Consider the following 14642-nt stretch of genomic DNA (forward strand, 5'->3'; position numbering starts at 1 on the left):
AGTGGAGTGCCACAGAGTGAGAGAGAGGACTGCCTCAGAGTGAGAGAGACGACTGCCTCAGATTGAGTGTGAGAGAGAGGACTGTCTCAGATTGAGAGAGAGGACTGTCTCAGATTGAGAGAGAAGACTGCCTCAGAGTGAGAGAGAGAGAGAGAGAGAGAGAGAGAGAGAGAGGACTGCCTCAGAGTGAGAGAGAGAGAGAGAGAGAGAGGACTGCCTCAGAGTGAGAGAGGGATAGCCTCAGAGACAGAGTGAGAGAGGGGAGAACCTCAGAGCAGCCTCAAAGTTGGGAGAGGGATAAAACGCTCAGAGTGAGAGGAGAGGTGATGAAAGAAGAAGAGGAATATAGGGTGCAAGAGAGAAAGAGAAAGCTGATAGCTTTGTGGAAAAACTGAAAAAGATTATTGATGTATCACTTCCTGTTTCTGTTTATGAACATTGAACATTGAGCACAAGTGAGAACCTATTGCATAAACCTTTGCTGTGCACAAATCAAAGGGATTGCATTGTTCTGGCAAAGAAGAGTTAGACCGAAGAGTAGATCAATAAAGCGATGTGACCCTGCCGTTTCCATGGCCTGTGTGTGTGCTGTGAATGGAAGCCCCTATATGGCATCGTGCAGTGAGGAGAAAGATGAAGAAAATTCACATGTGCCCTGCATAGTAATGCGCAATATCCAAAAGATCAATTCACTCATTATGCATGGGCTTACATTAGGCCCCATCCTCTGCCTGTATTCTGCTTGGAACAGAATACTTGACTTTCATCCTTTCATATTTTTATGTGTTATAATGGATGGATTCCACATGAAGATGCGAGGTGGTCATTTCTTCTAACGTTGAGTGTAATGGCGTTGATGTTGATCTCTGTCTCATGCTGTCATATTAAGACTATGGCCATGTCAAAAAAACCTTACTTCAAAGCAGCCTAATTTCCCTTTCAGAAGCTTCAGATGGTCTGATCTATGAATGAAAATAAGGCAAGTGACCGCTGTAATGTTGTTATTGATTAAACTGGGAATGTGACGTGTGTGCTGGAAAGGTATTAACAGGATCCTACATTATCTGGGTATGTGTGAAATCACACAGTGCTACAGGCCACAGGGGCCTACTACGATACCATCTTTTTATCTTGCTTATGTAAATCCAGAGAAATGTACAAAGACACATGAAAATTCTTTCATAATGAATCATTCAGCACAATTAATACAATTAAATATATAATATCATATAGAAAGTAGAATGTGTGTGCATCATATATTATTTAAAAATCATAGATTTAGTCTGCATTGGTTCCTCCCCTTCTGAAGTAATTGATTTCGATTTTTCTTTTTTAATGGTCCACCGCACATTAATTTACAGCAGAAGACTCGCGCATGCTGGTCCCTCCCTTCCCTCCGCGTCTCGGGATTCTCATCTGGGGAGGGAGAAAAGAGCCGCTCCCTCAAAGGGAACCTGGAAGGCCATCGCATGCCGTTTGCAATAATTCATGCCTCCTTCTGAACCGATTCGCCTAACCACGATATTCCAGATATCTATTGCCCAATTATAAAACAAACTTCATGTTCATGTTATACTTGTGCAAACTGAAAGTACATTAAAGGAGGGTGGGGGGGGGGTGATGGTGTGGGGCGACATGGCTCAGGCGGTAAGAGCAGTTGTCTGGCAGTCGGAGGGTTGCCGGTTCGATCCCCCGCCCGGGCTGTGTTGAAGTGTCCCTGAGTAAGACACCTAACCCCCAAATGCTCCTGACGAGCTGGTCGGTGCCTTGCATGGCAGCCAATCGCCGTGAGTGTTTGTCTGAATGGGAAGCATCAGTTGTACAGCGCTTTGGATAAAGACGCTGTATAAACGCCAACCATTTACCATTTAGAGTGAGAGGGAGAGAGGAACCTAAAGAGAAGGGATAGAGTGACAGGGAAATATAATTTATTTTGTCCAGAGAGAGAGGGAGAGAGCAAAATAAGTATATGAGCAAGAATGTGTATAATGAGATTTGAGAGTATATTATGTCTTCAAAATTGAATTAGCCAAGGAGTAATAGAGAGAGAGTCATTTTGGCCCCCACCTCCTGGGCCACCTTTAAAAATTAATGAATAAATAAAATAAAACCATGCATGCTTTACAGAGTGTACTTTTTTAATTGCCTACTTTGTCAGTAGTGTAAAGTAGCGTGAATCGGGGACCAGGTGTGAGGTGGCTGGCAGTTAAATTTAGTGCGCTGCCTCCCCCCATGACTGAGCCTGGGAGCACCGGTGAGGAACCACTCTGGCTATTCCTCCTCCTGATTGGCTGCTCCCGCCCAGGCAAATGGCCAATAGAGCTCTGGAGATCTTCCTCTGGTTCATTTCCCATTAAAGGCTCACTGCCTCCTCATTATATCTATGAAAAGTTCAACGGTAGAAAGGTTTGCTGTAGGTAGAAACTATAAAGTATAAACATAATATTTTTTGTAGTAAGTGCATTATTTCATTTGCTTGTCGGAGGCTGGGATGTTAAATCAGGGTCCTGGATCACTTTGGTCATTAAAAATAAAAGAGAAGAACTGTAAACACCAACGTCCAGGTCAAAGTCCCACAACTGGCTCCCTGCATCTAGCAATTAACCAGCACCCCTATAGATCTCATTGGCTATTTAATTCCTAACCCACTGTAATTTCCCAGGCTTTCGCTGCAGAAGAGAAATGAGTTCTCAGTTGGCCTACCTGGCTATGTAAAGATAAATAATTCAAATAGAGGAGCTCCTATCAAGCTGCCTTTTTATTCCGTTCAATTAAATTTTATTTGTAAGATGAAACGGGCTGGTCTTCTGTATACCACACTTAATAAAAATACTTTATTCTATGGCACATTCCAGTGAATAAAAGGTGCAATGCAATGCATTGGTGTGTTAAATGAGTCTACACGTATGTGTATGTGTGTGTGTGTGTGTGTCTTCTGTGTGTGTGTGTGTGGTGGAACAAAGGCTTTGTAAAACCCAGCTATGCCAGCTTGAAAATTCAGCTGATCATAAGCTGGTCTAGCTGGTTATGAGCTGCTCAACCAGTATGGCCAAGCTGGTCTAGCTAGTTTGGTGGCTTGTCTGAGCTGGCAGCTGGTCTGAACTGGTCAACCGTTTAAAAACCTAGCTTGAGCTGTTTTTTTCAGCAGGGTGTTTATAAAGGGTGTTCTCTGGAATAGTGCCTTAGTTGTTCTTCTCAGTGTTTTGTTACCACAATATCAATGAGCACCTTGTATCATTATCTTTACAACATTGTGAGGCACTGCTCTTTTTATAATTTTATGCTTTAGTTGTATTGCAGTTTTTACAGGGACGCAATTACAATGATGCTTTACAGAGCAGGAAATTGGAAAATTGGGAAAGATCGTACCTGAATGCATTACATTACAGTCAGACAATCTTATCCAGAGCGACATACAACAAAGTGCAAGAATGCCCAGCTGAACGTAGAAGCTCCTGCCAACCAGCCAGTTCCCACAAACAGCACACCACATGTCCAGCCTTCAAGAGACGGACAACCTGCTGTTTTATGTATACTCGCTAGGTGTGCAGTCCCCTTTCTGCAGGCTAAGCGGTCATACAGGAAGGAGATGATTAGCGTTGATTAAGCAGATGTAGTCACAGAAATCACTGTTAATGAAATGACCCCCTCCCCTATCAGTCTCGCTAATGTGGAGTAACTGCATAATGTCCTTTAACGTGGCAGTGGTATGGGCGGCCTGTAGCGTAGTGGTTAAGGTACACAACTGGGACCCGTAATGTCGGTGGTTCAATCCCTGGTGTAGCCACAATAAGATCCGCACAGCCGTCGGGCCCTTGAGCAAGGCCCTTAACCCTGCATTGCTCCAGGGGAGGATTGTCTCCTGCTTAGTCTAATGTACGTCGCTCTGGATAATGTAATGTAATATCATGCAGCTAGCATTCTGCATTCTGCACTGCTCCAGGATGCCGAGGTGGTAGTGGTGTAGGGCTGAGGTTGTTCTTTCCAACGGTCGACCATGGAGGCAACCAGGAAATGGACTGTGTTTTTAGGTTTTGCCTGGTGGACAATTTTAAAGTGTCCGACTGCACTGTCAGGCACAAACCTAGATAATTAGGAAATAGTGCAACCGTGCGCAAAACCGAGGAGGGGAGAGCATAAGGGAGTCGTTTGCGATTACCAGTCAGTCCTTTTTACAGGACTCGTTCAGTGCCTTTTTAATGATTCGGTACTGTAAGCATGATAGTCTTGACGAAGACCAAATGGAAAAAGTTGATTTCCTGGAAATTCAATGCTGCTGTGAAGAGCCAGCCAATACCAGGGAAATGCTCTTTGTTTTTTGTTTATAGTACATGTTTATTTTGCCTTGTGTTTTCTGTGCAAACAAAAATTAATGATGACGATTAAACGGGTAATGGGTTTTTTTTTTCAGAGGAGAACCTTATTCTGAATGCAAACATGATTAAAAGTGAAGGACTTCTGTGTAGTTCAAACGTCTTTCTGCAGGTTCCAGATCCTCATATCAGCCCATGATTATAATCAAATACGCTAATTTTTCCAAATCTCCCATTGTGAATCACATCAAACAGTTAAAGCCAACTCAAATACAATTCAGTGAGTGAATGGCACTAGAGGTAATATACATCAGGAAACCTATTTCAACCAAACACAGGATTATAAATCTTGACGTGAACAAGCGCACGTATTTAATATTGAAAGGGTGATCTACAAAGGTAAATATGCTCCTGTTGAATTTTTCAAGCTGCGACTCATTACAAAGAGAGAGCTTTCTTTAAAATTCACAGAGGAGCGTCCATCTTCATCCAGCATTCATGGCAGCTCCTCAAGGCCTGAGTGGAGAGCAACTGTCATGTTAATACCCTCGGAATCTTCCTAATATTGTTCGAGCAGGTGCTTAATGAAGGCCTCTCTTTGAAACCGACGGGGATTAGCAAGTGTGTTCTTTTACAGTTTTAAGAGGAGAAAAGGGCTTTAAGCCTTCCTCACACCAAGTTTCGCTTCTTTAACAGGCAGAAGACGAAGAAACTATTGGCTATTTTCCCAACAGCTCTCAGTTACCTGCTAAATATGCACCACTGAATCCAGAGCGCAGAGGAATGTGTTTAAGAGCGAGAGATGGAGAGAGAGAGAGAGAGAGAGTGAAAGCTCCCTCCTATTTTTAGCATGTCTTAATGGGAGACTTTCTCACACTTTAGCGTGGAACCCAAACACCGGATGGGATGCGGGTGATGGAGAGGTGACAGACAGCCAGACTGTTAATCTCGGGCTGAGGTGTGATATTCAGAGAGCAGCTCGTAGGCCCTCCGGGTTCCTCTGTATGGGACACCGTTGCGGTGGGGAGTCTTGCACATGCCCGTCAGGTACGAGCAAAGGGGAATGATTGATAGACATGCCTCCCCTTTTTCTCCTCTCGGAACGGATCGATTTTTAATTCTTTTGTGTCTGGGCACGCAGGCTGCCAGCGGACAGAGGGCATGTCAGGAGGGGCGGGGGACAACGTTCGCGTTGTGGGGTAGGGGGAAGAGGACGGGAAGTGGGGATCTGTGTTGAGTATGGCAGGGGTCCGTACCGCAGCCGCACTCCAGGGCAGATGAATGGTTTCCGGGGGAACCGCTGTGACGGCTGGAGAGGAGCACCATGCCCTGCCCATGGTTCCCTCGTATGTGTGGGAAGGAAGCGACATTTGGTTGGGGCATGGTCCCCCCACACATCTGGGGGGGAACGAAGGTTTGGCTGGGCCGCAGTTTTCCTGCACGTCTGAGGAGAAAGGGAGGTTTGGCTGGGTGGCAGTTCTCCTGCACGTCTGGGAGAAAGGGAGGTTCGGCTTGGTGGCTGTTCCGGCACACGTCTGGGGAGGAAGAGAGGTTTGGCTGGGGCACAGATCTCCCGCACGTCTGGGAGAATGGGAGGTTAGGCTGGGTAGCAGTTTGTCCACACATCTGAGGAGGAAGGGGGGTTTGGCTGGGCAAGGGGGTGTACGACAGGGGTGCATTTTACAGAGCTATCCACAAATCGCTGCTGAATCAGTCCAGTAGGTGGGTTAGTCAGACCAAAAACGCACAAAGGCATTTAGAAATGCAGATTATCAAACTAAAATGTCCTTTTAATGAAAGAACCGGCCTTTCTATTCTAGGTTGTGGCTAATGATTCACATATTTGCTGGTGCTACATGACTGCACCTTATCGTAGCTCTGGGGTCACTCAGTGTGTTCTCCATGAGCACCGATATTGGACAAGGTGTCCGGTTTCCCCCTACCCGTGCGCTGTTCGCCTCCAGAGGGGGTGTATGGTTTACTCCAGCAGATATGGGATAACATGATGTCGTGCTAATCTTCTAAAATGTATAATAAAAAACGATTGTGTGCTATGAAGCTCCTGTCAGTATTAAATATCATGGGGTCGTTGAGGTGCTTTGGGGGGCAGGGGAGGCAGAGGCTCAAAGTGACAGGTTAACTCTCGGAGGGGGGGGGGGGGGGGGTGTTTTGTGCAGCACTGAGGGGGGTGTGTGTGTTTTTTGCAGCACTCACCCGGGACAGTAATAGATCTGGGATTGAAATAGGCTGGAGGAGGAGCTGTAGGACTGCTCACACTGCTGGGCTGTTTGCACACTGCACACTGCTCCTCCTGCACAAGAACGCAGTTGGATCCCCCCATCCTGTCCCCTGCCTTTCACCTGTTTGCAGGAACTGGACACAGAATCAGTGTTTTATACCTTCACTCACTCATTCACTGTTACTGATCACATCACTCACTTCTTCACCAATGCCCCTGTTGAAAAAAACAGCTCCAGCTAGGGTTTGAAACAGCTGGGAGCTGGTTGACCAATTACCAGCTCAGACAAGCTACCAGCACTAGCAGGTTGATTTCCCAGCAGGGTTGTTTGTCGTTACTTAATACATCACTTTCTTATTCACTCACTCACTCTCTACCCTGCTCACTTGCTCATCTTCTCTCACATTCATTCTTTAAGTCATTCACATATTCACTGCTGTTATATGAATGACTTGATATTCACTCATTCACTTCATTCTTTTGCTCCATCCTTCACACACAAATCTAAGAAAATGAACATTTTCAATGAGAGGAACCCCGGATACAAACATTGTTCATTGTTAATTCTGTGGTTGGCCAATGTGTTGTAGATTTAGCTTCTGCAGAATGGCTGCTTCTAAATAGCAGCACCACATCCCCACCCATCATTTCACAGCCCTGGCCAAAATTTTATTGAAACTGAAGGTCTGGATTGATTTTTTTTTTGTCTGGTGTAATGGATAAGCACTAAAACCCTCCACTATATGCAAGATGAAACCAAAATAAAGGGGGATTGTGTCCTTTTATAGTTTTAAGAGTGGGGAAAAGAGCTTTGAGCCTTCCTCGTTAATTCTGTTCTGTTTTTCTTATTCACTCTCCCTTTCTTCCCCCTAAAAATGTACTTTATCAATGACTGCTTTCGTCAGCAGACTGGAGGCATTATCTTGTGGCGGTTTAGAGAGACTGGGCTTGAGAGGTCCTCAAAGGTCAATGTGGTTTCTGAAAATGGTATTTAAAAAAAAGGAGTGGACTGCTCACGTCAGCCTTGTGTTGGGAGATGCAAATGGCTTCTGCAAGATTATTTGCTTGTGGTTATATAAAGAAGTGCTGAAAGCAAGCTTTGGCGTTGGGATTGCTTTTTTTTTCCCTTCCCTGATCTGCATCAGTTACTGGCATTACACACACCATAAGGCTCAGGTCGGGAGAACGCCTTCTGGCTCTTAATTAATTCATTAATTTAATTGGTTGGTCTACGCTAAGTAAATCAATCTAAGTTTATGGATGAAAAATATGCCTCTTTCTAGCTGAACTAATGAGTAAATCGTTTAAGAAGTGTGTATGCATGTTTGCGAGTGAGTGGGCGCATGCGTGTGTGTGTGTGCTGTGGGTGCTTTGGTAGGTGTGTGGGTGGGTATGTTTACACAGCAAGTGTGCTTGTGTATGTGTGTATATGTAGGGGGTACGCCTCTACCATACGTATGCTTGAGTGGGTATCATATCCTTTCTCTCCACAGTTTGCTACGATCTGAATTATATTGTCTCCTCAATATGTACTGTATGTAAAATATTACCTCATTGGAAAATGTATTTAGAAAAATAGCTATTATTTAATTAACACAAAACTTTCAATTTAATGTTATGTTTCTCTTTTGTTCTTTTTCACAGTTTACATAAAGTTTTCCTTTCAATTCTCAATACCAAATCCTACGCACAATGTCACTTTTAATTAAAAAATTAAATCTTTCTTTTGGTGACACTTTATAATAGTGATCCTTTAAGTAATTTATAAGCTATCAGTAAATAATAAACAAATCATTAACAAATTATTTTAATATGTTTGTAAATGATTAATACGTTAATTATTGTTATATAGTTAATATGTTGTAAGTCATGTCTAAACAGGAATGAATCTTTTACAAATGATAAGCGAATGATTAGTAACATTTACATATGCCTTGTGGAATGATCCCTTAAATGTAATTTATAAGCTATTAGTAAATGTTGAACTAATCACAAACAATGAATTTAAATATTTATTGATGTAAATTATCAATAAATTATTTGTTATGTAGTTAATATGTTGTATGTTATGTATAAACAATTCATTAATCTTAATGCAATTGTTTACTAATTGCTTGTGATTTGTAGATTACACTTACCATGCCCACTTCCGAGTACAAGTAAAGATGCAGATAATTTAGTTGGTTGAACGGATACAGAGATAGATACGGATAATGCTGTGCTCGTTCACCCCTCCTGAATACATTGTTCACAAGCTGAAATTTAATTAAATGGTAATGTCACCATTACTGATTTTATTCACAGTATTGAATGCTGTGTTTTAAATGAGAGCTAGAAGTTAATGAGGTCTCATGCTTAATATACTAGAAAGTGAACATTCTAGCTAATTGTATCTATTCTATACTATGTGTGCAGGTTGTTTTGTTTTTATGGCTTCAACCCATGCTTGAACTTGATGGCGCATCTTTCCGAACCTGTCCCAGTGAGCAACTCCAGATGGGGAGCGTTAGAAACCAGCTTGGCCAACTGCTTCAGATTTCCTTCTAGGGAGCAACAGAACTGATTTGCACCAGGATCGTGTATTGGATTACACATGCACAATTCTTTTTTAAATTAATTTAATTTGATTAGTGATCAGCGCAATAAAAACACACTTTTTTTATTTTGTTTTTCAACAAAATACCTAACACTCTTTGGTAACACTGAACCCCTCATCATAAGTCTGAAAACACTGTTATACACATGATGTAACACCTGTCACATGGAGCCTGGTCTCTCAGTAATTTGACAACAGGTGAACGAATGTTCTGACTACTGAAATGGGTCTCTGTGTTCCACATTCTGAACATTCACCCAGTAACAGTATGTTAACCAAAACTGAGGCACTCCAATGTGTGCGTACAATGTGTCTCTATGCTGAATTAATATTATGTTACATCGTAGCCCTAACCATAGCCTCTGTTCCAATAATTATTTTGCCATTTGCCCACGCATTATGTGGAAATACAGGCAAGGGTACTGTACTTTCATTCTGTCAGGTTCTGAGTTTTTCATTGTGTAGGTTATTAGTGTTTCCGTGTATTGTTACCCTCTGTGCTTTCTATAGTCTGTCTGTCTCCCCATTCATTCCCATTCATTTGTTTAACCTGTTTTCACTTCCTTGTTATTGTGCACACCTGATTGTGATTTCCCCTTGTTATCCCTGTATATAAGCCTGTCTGTTTTGTTAGTTCACTGCCAGATTGCCATGCACTTTAGCCTTGCTTTCCAGCGCTTATTTATTGATACCTGGTTTGTCCCATTTTGTTTTCGACTTCCGCATTCTACTTATTCCGTCTGTCTAGTTTGGAACCGCTGTGTATCGATCTGTTTTTGTTTTTCGGCTTCGTTCTTTGGATTCTGTTTCTGTCTTATTTGCCCACTTTTATTCAACCCTTCGCTTGTGACATCGACCACGTATTGGATTATCCCTGCTGAACATGTTTGCATGTGCATCGACCCTTTGCCTGGACTCTCGTTTTCTGCCTGATGTCGGTCACAACTGTTTGCTCGATATCGACCCCTGCCTGTCTGATCTGTTCTGACGTTAATAAAGACTTTAACATTAACGTCTGTGGTCTCGCTCTTGGGTCCAGTGTTCTGATCCCTGACACATTCGTGAAAACAAAAGAAAGGCAGAATTCCTGCAAAAACAAAAGGGCTCCTGCCAACTCCTACACAGGACACCACTTTATTGACCATAGTGCTGTATGCAGACATGGGGCTTTTGCTGAACATTTTTCGAAATGGCAGGAAAGATTAGGTTGGCAAGAAAGGCAAGGAAAGTGCTCAACAGCCGACTGGTCTTCAGTGTCTGACCGCAATGTTTCCACATACAATCTGTGGCGGATGGCAGGATGAGCGAAATGCAGGTGGTACTTTAGCTCTCCCACTCTCCCCCCGGCTGTGTGTGGTTGTTGGAGTGGCTTTATTCACCCTGCGGCTTTATTCACTCCACAGAGTGGATGAAGCAAAAGGCCAGAATGCAGCTTCACAAGGAAATTAGATTTGAAAAATGTTAACCGGGACTGGTATGGAAAGGGCAGTTGGAGGTGTGCAAAACCAGTTGATATCAAACCAGATAAAAACATTCCATGGGGTGTTGTCATAAATTTTGCACGCACAGTGAAATGTGTGTGTGTGTGTGTGTGTGTGTGTGTGTAGTGTACAGTTTGCAAGAAAGTGGAAATTCTTATAACTATCACCTTCACTTATGTTATGTGGTACCTTTTAATGTTTCCCAACCTGCTACTAAATTAGTAAATATGGCTTTTATCCACTCTACCATATAGTTCAAACAATCTAAACTTGACCTATTATTCCAAATGCAGATTTTTAAATGCATAATTCATGATACATTTCATGGAAGGTTTCCCTTGTGGAAGACAAGTTGGTCTCAATGGGATCGTCACAGATAAATAATACAAATTAAATAATTAGACCTTTCAATGAAAGGAAGACTTATTTGCATGTGTACTCCCCATGGTTGTAATGGAGTTCTAGCATGTTCTAGCTTGCACAGAAGTGATAATGCCAAGACAGCTGCTAGGTGAACAGGGCAGGGAGAGGGATAATGGGACATTAGGAAACCTCAAACCACACTGGCAGCCTACTGCAGTCCACCCAGTAAAGGTGGATCTTGGCTCTTTGTAAGGAATTGGTTTATTCTTCTAACTAATTTCAAATTTCTTCTCATTTCCAAAGAATGCGTATGTGTTTGAAACATGCTGTACAGAATTTCTACATAAACTACTCATACAAATTATATTTAGAGTATAATATCAGAGAGGAATTGCAATATACAGTAAATATCAGGAAGTGTACTGTGCTTGAGCTGTAAAGGTGCTGGAAATGGAAATATTTTGTTGACATTTGAAAGTCTCAGTATTTATAGGGCTGAACCAATAGTGTTTTAAAGTGACTGTGCTGATAATGTTTGGTTTGCTTTTCATAGGCAGGCAAAACATTTTTTTTTTCAATTATGATACTTTTTGACAGCTGTTTATGTAAAGAGCTTTTCAAAAAGCCGTCTCTCTCTTTCTGTCTCTTGCTGTGAGTTGTGTGTCCCTCATTCACTGCTGTCTTTCACCATAGGAAATCAATGGCTCCTTTCATCACGGCCCAGTAGCGTCTCAGCGGGTAGAGCGAACGGCCAACCGTCGAATCGGCGGACCGGCGAGCCTAACGCCACGCTTTGTTTCTGGCATCACACAGTCTTTCACAAAGCAGAAAAAAATGGCAAACTGAGACCCCCGTCACCCCCCCCTCCCCCCACGTCCATTTCAGGCTGACATTAAACTGGATATATCCTGCAGTTGAGTTCCCTCCAGGGCGGGGGGAAGAGAGAGAGACGTCTCTCCCGGGCTAACCTTCAATACGAGTCCACCCTTCCTCAGAGCGGGGAAATCAAATAAACAAATGCTAACTTTTAATGAAGCCACCCACCGTAGACCCCCGAGGGGGCCTCCTCCGGATCGCTTTCCGTTTCCCTGACATCTTTTTCGATTGGAAGACGCGGCCGACATCGCTCTGTCTGGGTCGCCGACAATGGCCCACGCTCGAAGAGACGGCTTTAGGCAGTGCATTTCCGTCAATGTTTTCCCAAGTAACGGAGGAGCTAGCTTCCCCTTTAGAGCTGGAACTATAAATACATAAAAAATAAATGAATAAATAAATAAAAACCTGGCCCGTGAATGTTAATAGCTGCTTTCAGACTGTTGGACTGCTTCTGTTATTGTTAGAGTTTGGCCTTTCTCACCCACCTTTTCAGAATGCGCTTTTCACGCCAGAGGCTGTCAACAAACGCTTGTGCTCCCATAGTACTCAGCTTTCTGTGTAAGCCACACTTTGTCCTACATTTCAGTTTCTGGCAGGGATGGATCAGATGCCAGTGCAACAATAGGGCTATAACATATTCAGTAGAATAGTGGAAACGTATCATGAATACAGAGGATCTTTAAGTTCCCTGGGTTGCCAGATTGTATGGGAACCACTGTAAGATGAAGAGGAAAAAGTGATTTACCCTTCCTGTAGCTTAGGAGCAAGACTCAAATGAAATAATACAAAATAAATAATACATTATGTTCTCTCTCTCATGGCGTTTGTTACTTGTAATTACCTGCTGTAAATGCTTTGGGTGCAGCAAAATTTGATAAACAGCAATTTACGATTCATAAAACACTGTTTATGAGACAACATTGTGTACGAGGCTGTTCGTCCCCCAACTGCCATGTCTAATTAGTCGCGATACATTCAGTGACATTGGATTACATTCAAGGAGTCAAGAACTTGTCTTCAACTGGTAACTCCCTGATTAAATAGAAAATCATATCTCATTGTGGATGGCTTTCACAGTGCGGAAATATTTGTGTTGTAAATGAATAACATTTTAATAAGGATCCAGTCGTGCTTGCTCTGCCCCCTTTGGCACCGGGTCCCGTTCATTTCTGTATGAAACGCATATCAGCCATATCTTCTGCTCTAAGTGGAGACAAGGGCAAAATGACTGTTTAAACAGTCGTAGTCACTATGGCAACATCTGGTGCCATTTAGCGACCAGGCACTGCGGCTTTCCGATTAATATTCTTTAGATTTTTTTTGGCAAACACAGCAACCAAAATTAGTCAACACCGAGCTATCAATAGTAATAATAAATGGGCTACAGCAGTGGTCCTCACTCCTGGTCCTGGAGAGCCACAGGGTGCGCTGGTTTTTGTTTTTTGCCTTAATATCCGCAACCAATTCGGACCCAAGAAACACGATGAGGTGAGTTAGCGGTGTAATGAACTGCTTTTATTGATGAAAAGCGCGGTGGGATGCCAGCAGCAGCCCGGTGAATGATTCGTCTCTCACCCTGGGCCTTCAGTGTGCGGTTGCCGCCCTGCTGGGTGAATTTCAACCACTCACCAGTCAGACCAAGGCCCCACCAAGTTCCTGATTCGCTCACAGCCAGGGCAGGGACTCCATATCCTCCAATGCCTGTCGAGTCAGTTACCTGAATGAGGTTTGGAATGAGCCAGCCGAAGGGGGAATTCCTCACTTCTCATTAAGTGGGAGATAAAGCAAAGCTCGAAATGGCTACGCGAATGCCACGTGCCTTCCCGAAATATTCCTGTGCTCATACATCAGTACCAGGTTAAAAATACATTTTATGTGTTCAGTGTGTCTCGGGGCAAGCTTTTGCGCAGCCCCAAAATACTTTACCAATTTGTTTCTTATTCTGTCAAGGGTACGAGTAACATATTAAAGAGATCAATTAATCATCGAAGGCATCAGTCCACCAAGCAATTCTTAAGACCGTATCCAGGATTATTGTTAAGCATGTTAAATGTGTTCAGCACAGATCACTATTGGTAACAAAGAATCTATTTAATGGCGGTTTAAAATAATAAAATCGTAAACTTACTAGATGGTCATCAACAGCTCATATAGCACAACAGACCCTATAACATTATATATAATGTATATAGACATTATAAAGCATATACTATAGATACCATACGGTGAATATCAACCTCCTCATGTGTAGTCCCTGTAAGGGAGATACCTCTGATAAGAGGACTTTACATATTGTCTTTACTTTTGGTGAATTATTCATATAAATTTTCATATTCAACAAAATATTATACTGCATTAATGTCCATAATATATGGATTAATAGAAAAAATAAACACTTTATTTGATTGACAGACAGCTAAAGCCATTATAAATCAGGTGGTTTGTTGTGTAGCCTGCAGATACACAGGGTTCAGTGGTACCGCGCTTTAGTGCGTACTCTCCCTGCATACAGAAGCGGATGAGTAAATGTGATATTTGCTGAGAAAGTGACCTTCCGCACGCGTTGTGACATCAGACCCGATTGTGGCACAGAAGACGGACAATGGAGGAACACCGCAGGCGAGAAGAGAGATCGGAGAGCGCAGGAGCGTTTGAACAACCCGTCACGCTTCGTCTGTTTTCACAGAGACATCTGAAAGACGGAGAGAGTTTTCCAGCTCCGAGTCCCAAAACTGTCACTCTGATAGCATCCGTTCGGCTACGCTGGGGTCCAA

Source organism: Conger conger, chromosome 15, assembly GCF_963514075.1.
Source record: "Conger conger chromosome 15, fConCon1.1, whole genome shotgun sequence".
NCBI lineage: Eukaryota > Metazoa > Chordata > Actinopteri > Anguilliformes > Congridae > Conger > Conger conger.